General features: G+C 49.1%; 1 long non-coding RNA gene across 1 annotated transcript; it reads left to right on the top strand.

The window, feature by feature from the left end:
- Positions 1-357: 357 nt before the first annotated feature.
- LOC112955040 lies at positions 358-2,827 on the top strand. The gene is made up of 3 exons (XR_003250827.1): positions 358-422; positions 1,235-1,351; positions 2,805-2,827. It is a non-coding gene; the product is annotated as an uncharacterized LOC112955040 (long non-coding RNA).
- The last annotated feature ends 5,891 nt before the right edge of the window (positions 2,828-8,718 follow it).

Genomic DNA, 8,718 nt, shown 5'->3' with positions numbered 1-8,718 from the left:
GCGCTGCTGGTGAGCGCTGCGCTCGGAATGGGAACGGGAAGGGGAGGAAGGGGAAGGGACCCCTGTGTCCCACCACGCTGTGCATCCCGCCTCCCCGCATGGCACTGATCTCCCGCCATCGCTCCTCGTAGTGCCTCATGGCATTGGGAGCTGGGTGGTGACAGCAGGGCTGGGCGCACGAGGTGCCACGAGGAGCAACTCTGCAGGTCCCCGTGGCCGTGCAGCCCAGGGCTGAGGCTCTGCTTCCCCCACAGACGCTGCTGGACCTGGGGGCGTCCCCGGACTACAAGGACAGCCGGGGCCTCACGCCGCTCTACCACAGCGCCATGGTGGGGGGGGACCCCTACTGCTGCGAGCTGCTGCTGCACGACTACGCCCGGCTGGGCTGCGTGGACGAGAACGGCTGGCAGGAGATCCACCAGGTAAGGCAGCTGCCGGTGGGCTGCCAGCGGGCCTGTGGCAGCGGAGCCCTCCGCACAGGGGCCGCTCCTGTCCCCTCAGAGCCGTCAACACAGGGCCGCTCCTGTCCCCTCGAAGTCCTCAGTGGTGGGGCCGCTCCTGTCCCCTTGGTGCTCTCAGTGCAGTGGCTGCCCCTGTCCCCTCAGAGCTCTCAGCGCAGGGGCCGCTCCTGTCCCCTCAGAGCCCTCAACGCAGGGGCCGCTCCTGTCCCCTCCTGTCCCCTCAGAGCCCTCAACACAGTGGCTGCCCTTGTCCCCTCAGAGCTCTCAGCGCTGGGGCCGCTCCTGTCCCCTCAGCACAGGGGCTGATCCTGTCCCCTCCATGTCTGTCAGGGTTCTGGCAGCGGTGACATGCGCTGCTTTACGGGTGTGGGGGCAACAGCTCTTCAAGGGTTTTGCATGTGAGGCTCCATCCCATCCCAGGCCCAACAGCCAACCTTTTTACTCAGTTGTGCCCAGGATGCTTGCCAGACTATGACTCTTTGATAGAAGTGATTTATCCGAGATGCCCTCCTGTGTGTCCCTGTAAGGAGCAGCTGCGTGTGTCTCATGTGGGCCATGCGAGTTACACATGAGGTCAGCTCCTATACCTCACATGTACCTCACATATACCTCACATATTCCTCAGCTCCATACCTCACATGAGGTCAGCTCCTCATGTGGGTGAGCCCGGCAGGCGGGAGGGTGGTGCAGGGTTTTGGAGCTCTGTGGGTTCATCATCTTCCTGTTCCTTTCCATTTTTCTGGGTCTATTTTCTCCTTTTGTGCTCTCGATAGGCATGTCGCTATGGGCACGTGCAGCACCTGGAGCATCTTCTCTTCTATGGAGCTGATATGACTGCACAGAACGCCTCAGGAAACACTGCTCTGCATATCTGTGCTCTCTATAACCAGGTAAAATTGGTCAGTTTGGGCAGGAGAACAAGAAAGCACAGGGCACTAGGCTGCATGAGGTAGAGAGGACACGAGTGGGACTGGGATACCTTCTTACTGCTACTCTCCATTCTAGACCCAGAAAAGTTCTTCTGGATTGTAACCCTCTTCTCTTTTAGGGCGAGGGTGATTTTGCTTGCAGCACTAGTGTCATTTCAGATTTTATGAGAGGCAGCTGACCAAACGGCACCATATCTGCTTAGTTTTCTAGTGTGGTCACTGAGCTTAGTTCAGGAGAAATCAAGGGTGGTGGAAGAGCCATCTCTGATCTTGTCTCAGGCCACATGGCCAGGTTCAGAGGTTGGCATCTAAGAATTTCTCTCCAAGGTTGTGTTCCTTTCTAGTGACTTTATAAACTGTCTTATGTGTTTTGATTATAAAACAACCTTGCAATCTCTCTTCCTGAACAGAAAAGCTGAAATCTGTTATGCTTTGCAATAGGCATTGATACGGGTAGGTTGATCTGTGGCTTGTTAGGTAGATGTGTTTTTCTGCACACTAGCTCTACTATATGCACAGCAGGACTCCTACAAGGACAACTTTTGGGGGGATAGGGTGGCAGAGAGGCATTAAGGACTGCAATGGCCTGTAAGCATGTGGAAAGACCAGCATTTAGAAGCACAGAGCGCTCAAAATCAATGGAGGCTTCAGTTAGCTTCTCGAGAGGGTCCAGAGAAGGGCAACCAGGATGATTAAGGGAATGGAACATCTCTCGTATGAAGAGAGGCTGAGTGAGCTGGGCCTGTTTTCTCTGGAGAAGAGACGGCTCAGAGGGGATCTGATTAATGTGTATAAGTTCAGGAAGGGAGAATGCAGGGAGGAAGGGGACAGGCTGTTTTCACTGGTGGCCAGCGACAGGACGAGGGGTAATGGCCACAAGCTGAAGCATAAGAAGTTCCGTCTCCAGGTGAGGAGCAACTTCTTTACTGTTAGGGTGACAGAGCAGTGGAACAGGCTGCCCAGGGAGGTTGTGGAGTCTCCTACTCTGGAGGTCTTCAAAACCCACCTGGATGCCGCCCTGTGCCACATGCTGTAGGTGTGCTTGCTTGAGCAGGAAGGTTGGACTAGATGATCTGTAGAGGTCCCTTCCAACCTTAAATATTCTGTGAATCTGTGAAATGGCATGCAGGAGCGTGCGGTGGCCGCTGGGCCCTGCAGCTGTGCTCCGGGGATGGTGTCAGGGATGTTAGGGATGTCAGGGCTCAGCAGCCGCAGAGCAGCACATAGGCGAGTGGACCTGCTCAGCTTGATGACCAGGGAATCACTGTTGAGAGGAAGTGAACACCCCTACACATTCCTTTCTCTTGCCAGGGGAAATTCCCTGTGTGTGACAAAACCACCTGGTTTACTTTGCTGTCACCAGCCTGCAGGGCTAATGATTTTCTCTTTTCTTCCCTTTTGCTTGCTTTCCTAGGAGAGCTGCGCTCGGGTTCTCCTCTTCCGCGGGGCGAGCAAAGAGATCCGCAACTACAACAGCCAGACTGCGTTCCAGGTGAGGCAGCGAGCTGCTCGCCCTGCTCCTTCACACGGCCCTCTCACTGAGCTCTGAGCTGAGCAGCGCCTGCCCCGAACGAGGGCAGCTCTGCAACTTCTCCTAGGCACTTATGTGGCTAAGCTCCCTGGAACAAAACCATTGATTCGGGAGCTGTACTCTGCCATTGCCTTAGTTGCAACTAAGGAGCAGTAGACAGGAAAGAGAATATGTGCATTCCGTCACGTGGAGGCACCGTGGTAGTGAAACTCTGCAATAGCTTTGCAGTATATGCTCTGGAGAAAACAGAACATAGAGAAGGAGAAGCTCAGTCATTTTACAATGCGACTCCTTCCCTAAATTCGTCAAGTTTTGGGAAGTGACTCTCTGCAGTTACCATAGGCTGCAATCTGTGATGCAGGAGATTGCCTTGCCCTTCTTTGTGCAAGTTTTGAACTTGAAACAGACAGTGTCTGTGCTCTTATTGAAACACAGGCTCAAACAAAGGCCTGAGGACCTTTCAGAAATATTTTGACTCAGTGTCCAGCTAATACTAATGTTCAGGTCTCATGAGAGCAGAGAGTGCCTGCCAGTTTCTTACTCAGATACCAGTTTAGCCTGCAGCTAAGCTCCCAGACCGTCTGCCTTCTAGAAAGTCTTTTTCTCACTTCTTTTTCCATGTTGTTTATAGATGTTGTAGGCTATAGAGCCTCAAATGTGACCACAATGGTGTCATACAATCCCCACAAACACCATGATTGATCCCCATGAGAAGCTTTATTTGCACATGCCATTACTCTTGTTGAGTGTGTGCATCTGCACTTGTCATTAGAACAGCAGTTTTTCCTGGGTGGAAATGGTAAGAACTGCTGAGCGGATATTCTGCGTGTGCTGGAAATGCACTGCATCCCAGTTGTGCTGGGCCTACTTTGTCTCACCCAGAAGGAATTTACATGGATAGTGAGATCTATGTGTCCTCAGATACTAACATTTGCTGCAAATGCACCAAATACCTGTGCAGCGTGTGTACTGTGAGTGCGCTGGGAAGCTGGAAACTCTTCTCTGACCTGTTTTGGTAACCGTGATGAATTTGCTGTGGTTCTTCTTGAAAACCTCCGATGCAAGCTGCTGCTGTTACACTCTGCATAACATTACTTCATTTAAGTTTTAAGTATATATTTTTGTGTGAATTAAGCTTGCAGACATAAAAAGTGTACATACAATTTCCATGGGTAATTATTGTGACTGTCCATACAATTATGCGTCTGTGTGGAGGTAAGAGTTAATTAAATATTTGTGTGCTCAGGTGTAAAGGACTAAAAATGTTTATGTAGCTTCAGGAAGTGAATATATAGCTTATTTTCTTAACCTGTTTAGAACTGTTTTCCTTGGTAAAACCGAGACAATGTTTCTTGTGAGCCGTGTTAGGTGTTGCTTTGGATGCTGCTGAAAGAAGAAAGGGTTCTGAAAGCCAAGTTTGGTGTTTTTTGTAGGCAGGTGGGTACGCCGCCCACAGAATGAATTCACCTAAATTTAAGCGTCTCCAGTGCAGATCCCTGTTGTCTGGTGCCCATAGTAGGTGATAGAGGTGGGAGAATGATTTATGTGGCAGACAGAGGAGGGGATCTTGTCCGTGTCTCCAATGGTGGCCCTGGCAGCCCAGTGCCTGGGTGCAGTGGGTGCTACTCGCAGAGGACCAGAGGAGCCTGGTCCACCTTTACTTAGACCGTTCTCTGCCTGTTCCATGTTGTCTACCACTCTGGCAGGTGGGCTGTGAAAGGGCTTGTGGAGATGGAGGCAGGAAGGTCTGCTGAGATCAGAGATGCTGCTTCTCTTTGAGGAGCTTGGCTCTGGGAAAGGAGCATATTCCCCTCTGATTTCTATCTGATTTAACCTAAAAATACTTAACTCCAGAAAGGGACATCTTCCTGGAAATGGCTGCTTGAGTTACGTTAAGTTGGACTTTGGGAATCCAGCAATGAAGAAATGGGTGCTTCTTGTTCCAGCATATGTAGGACATGGAATGGCTGGTGAAGGAGCAGGGTATAGCAGGTGGTGAAGAAATTGGCTTCTGCTCTGATTTTGTTCAGGTCCTGCACAGTCCTAACGAGTGATGAGGGAAAAAACGCTGTTTGTCTTTTCCTTTCTGAAGTAGTGTGACTAATTTGAAGTTTCCGTTCCAGAAAATGAAAACTGTGCTTAGTAATCCAATCAGATTGTTTATTGACACAAGTAGAGCCTGATCCAAACCAGGATTTGAGAGTAGTATTACAGTCTCCTGTCAGTTCCTGGCTTTCAAACAGAAGCCCCGTGACTCGCTGCTGAGGCTGTTTGCTCAGTATTTCTGCATGACATCAAGTCTCTGACTGCTCGGAAGTTGCACTTTCCCACATCCCATCTTCATGTCATTGTGGTAATGGGCTGCTCCATTGCTACGATGAGTTGCATCATGGCAAAGGAAACTGGAGTCTTTATGAGGCCACATATGTGCTGCCCAGAGCGCCTCTGTGGCGGGGAAATCACATAAATGCCTCTCTTTTTTGCAGGTCCATTTAGTCAGATTGCTCACATAGCTGCTGTTAATTTGACTTTTGCTGTTAAACAGATAACTCGATGTCAGAGACCTGAGAATCCCCTCTGTAGACTTGGGTCCTTCCCAAAGGTCCACAGCCTCATACGAATAAGTTCCTCCTGAAGGATGGAGACATGATTTTTCTGGTGGGATATTGAATTCCCAAGATATTCTGGATGAAAAGAAAGCATTTTCCTTCGCCCTTTCTTTTTCCTTCCAGCTGCCTTAACAGTATCTGTAGCAGAGGGTCAGAAGCAAAGTGCTGCCTGGGCACCAGCTTTCTCACACACTCTATGCTGTCACCCATCTCCGGGTACTCACTGACCTGACTAGATGTATTGACCACTGGAGCATGCTGTGAGTCCGGGGTCACATCAACAGCAGAGCACCTTGAAGGGGGAGATGAGTCTTAGAGGCTTTCTGTCTTCCTGTGCAGTGTTCATGGCCCAGGAGCAGCACAACGAGTCTGTTGTACAAACAAGCAGGGGAGGACAGGCTCTCCTCTCATTTGCAAAAGGGGCTGAGTGAGATCAGCAAACTCTTCTGCATGAGAAGGCCATGAAAACCCCATTTGACCCCATGTCTCTCAGGGCAGACATTGGGCACTTCCAGTCATATCTGCTCTTTTCAGGAGCTTGTCACAGGAATGTGCCACTTCTTGCTTTTGCTTCCTCAGTTTACAAAGGTCTGCTTCTCCCTGATTCATCAGAGAAGCTCAGAAGTTGCCAAATGGATCACCATTGTCATGGTGGTCACCTTGCTTCATGCAGTGAAGGCCGAAGGCTTGTCCCGTATCACCTTACTCCACCATTGACCCATCTAGATGCAGTTTCACTGTACAACAGTTCAAGTGCTATTTCCTTTCTATGAGCTTGAGCTCACTGAAGTTCACCATCCTCTACCATTTCCTTTATCCAATACTAGGTGAGACTTCTTTTCTGAGGCTTGCATGTTCTCCAGAATGTTCTTTCAGGCCACTAGGGATGCACTGGATACTGCCTCTTTTGAAAGGCCTTCATCTTTCATCTGATGAGTATGCTGTCTTTCAATTATTTCCCCACTCAACCCTTTCGAAGTCTGTGCTAAAATCACTGGACATCTTTTCCTCTATCCTGAGAAATAAACATACCTGTAAAATATCCTTTTGAAGCTTTCAGATTTGCCCATGACCTCTGAAAGCATTTCAGTCGACCTGTTGAAGACTTCAATTATGTGTTGTGGGTCTGTTCCAGTCTTTCCAGTCTACTAAAGTGCTAGGCAGGAGCCAGCAGCTGCATGTTCCACCTCCTCTTACTTCTACCTCACAATCCTCTTTTCCTTCCCTCTTTTCAGGGGCATTTTTCATGAGTCTGTCTTGGCAGTGAATGCTGTGTTGTCACTAGAAAAAGAACTGGATCCACCCAAGGAACGTGTTGTCAGGGCCCTGAGTGCACTAATAGACCTTACCGGCTCTCACCAGCCTTACCTGGACCCTTCTCTTTCCCCTGTCGCTTGGCCCAAAAGCCAGTTTAAGCTCAGGCCTCAGTCCTTGCACAATCTGTGCTATAGGAATACCAGGCTCCAGCTCAGCCACAGGCATGGCTCTGTTTGGCCATGGACACAGCTGATCTGGACCTGCAGACTGACTTCTGCCCTGCCCTCGGATCTGCCGGGTCACTGTGGGCATTCCTGGTGATCACTGGGCTCTGGTTACCCGTGTCAGACCTGATCCTGACCCTGATGTGTGGATTGACTTCCTAACTTTACCATGGACCTTCCTTGTCACCATGGACATCCTTGGTGGCGGGTGAACCTGACTCCCTTCTCTGCGTAGTTCAAGAAGGCACCACTGGGCAGTGTTCTGTGTTTTGTGAGGAAGAAGTCTTCTCTGAAAGCCGTGATTTTCAAGAGGTGAATTATACTGTGATAAGATTGATCCAGTGTCACTACTTCCATTCTGTTCTTGCATGGAACTTGTGATAACTCCAAGTCCTTTAGGTCGGCCCGTCTACAGCTATTTATTTATTTATTTTTCACTAAAGCATTAAGTGGTAGCTGCTGTTCAATTGCAGTGTCTTGGGTTTCTTTTCCCTTACTCTATTGACAGGTTGACAGAGTAATCCCAAGAGACATGACCTTTCAAATTCTGTGAATGACTTTGTCTCTTTTTAAGCATGTGAATGATATCATTTGACTTGGAAATGAAACCATTTACCTTTGCAAGCTGAACTTTATCAGAATAGCTGCTGATTCCCAGGTGAGCATGTTATAATGTGCAGACAGTCTCTCCTAACCTTGATTTGGCACTGCCTGGGCTACCAAAAAGAAGCTGTCTTGTCTTCTAGCGTGTATGGCCTTTGTCATCTTCTTGACACTGCAGCTATTTCCAAACATGGTGGTTTGTCCTTCATTGATCCATGGGACTCAGAAAGTTTCCATTTATGTGCAGCAGGATCAGGATCAGAAAAGAGTTCCTGAAATTCTTTCTTCCTTTCTGATGGGATGTTGCATGTGACTTCCTGGGTTAAGATGCCCTTCCAAAGTTCTGTCGCTCAGATTTTATGGATATTTCGCATTCCTATTGCAGATGGGCTATGTGAAATGGCCTTTCTGACTCACTTTCTGACTGGGGTTTGACACCCCACTCATGAGAAATGGTTGACTGTTGGGGTGGACATTAAGAAGGCTTAGGGAAGGAGATACTTTTTACTCTTTAAAGCCACTGCCTTTGTGGCTCATGTCTAGGTTGCTGGCTACTAGGACCACTAGGGTCTCTTCCACAGAACCATTCCCCAGACTATATCACTGTCAGTGCTTCTTCCTTCCCAGAAGGAGGACTTTGCATTTATCCTTATTGAATTTCATGAAGTTACTACTGATCCATTCCTCCAGCTTGTCCAGGTCCTTCTGGATAGCAGTTCTGTCCTTGAGTGTATTGACCAATCCCTCCAATTTGGTGTCACCAGCAAACTTGACAAGAGTTCACTTTTTCACCTCCTCCATATCTTGGAGAAAGATGTGATCATCAGCACAGACCTCTGCAATGTTCCACTTGTCTTTGGCTTCCAAGTAGAGAACCATCATTCTTTAAGCCTGACTATCCAAGTAGAATTTTACCTGTCTGACTGTCCACTCCTCCAGACTGATAATGTCCTAAGTTCTGTGCAAAGAGGGCTGAGACACAGGAAGGCCCAATCTGTCTTGTCTTCATTCTCTGAGTCTTCTGAGATATGTGCTGTCTCAGAACGGGCGAGCCATCTCATTCACTGCGGCCTCACAATGGTGCAGCTTGTGATAGGCAGCTGG

Source organism: Nothoprocta perdicaria, unplaced genomic scaffold (assembly GCF_003342845.1).
Source record: "Nothoprocta perdicaria isolate Ctin4 unplaced genomic scaffold, notPer1 scaffold_531, whole genome shotgun sequence".
NCBI classification, from domain to species: Eukaryota; Metazoa; Chordata; class Aves; order Tinamiformes; family Tinamidae; genus Nothoprocta; species Nothoprocta perdicaria.
This window is presented reverse-complemented; position numbering and strand designations above follow the sequence as displayed.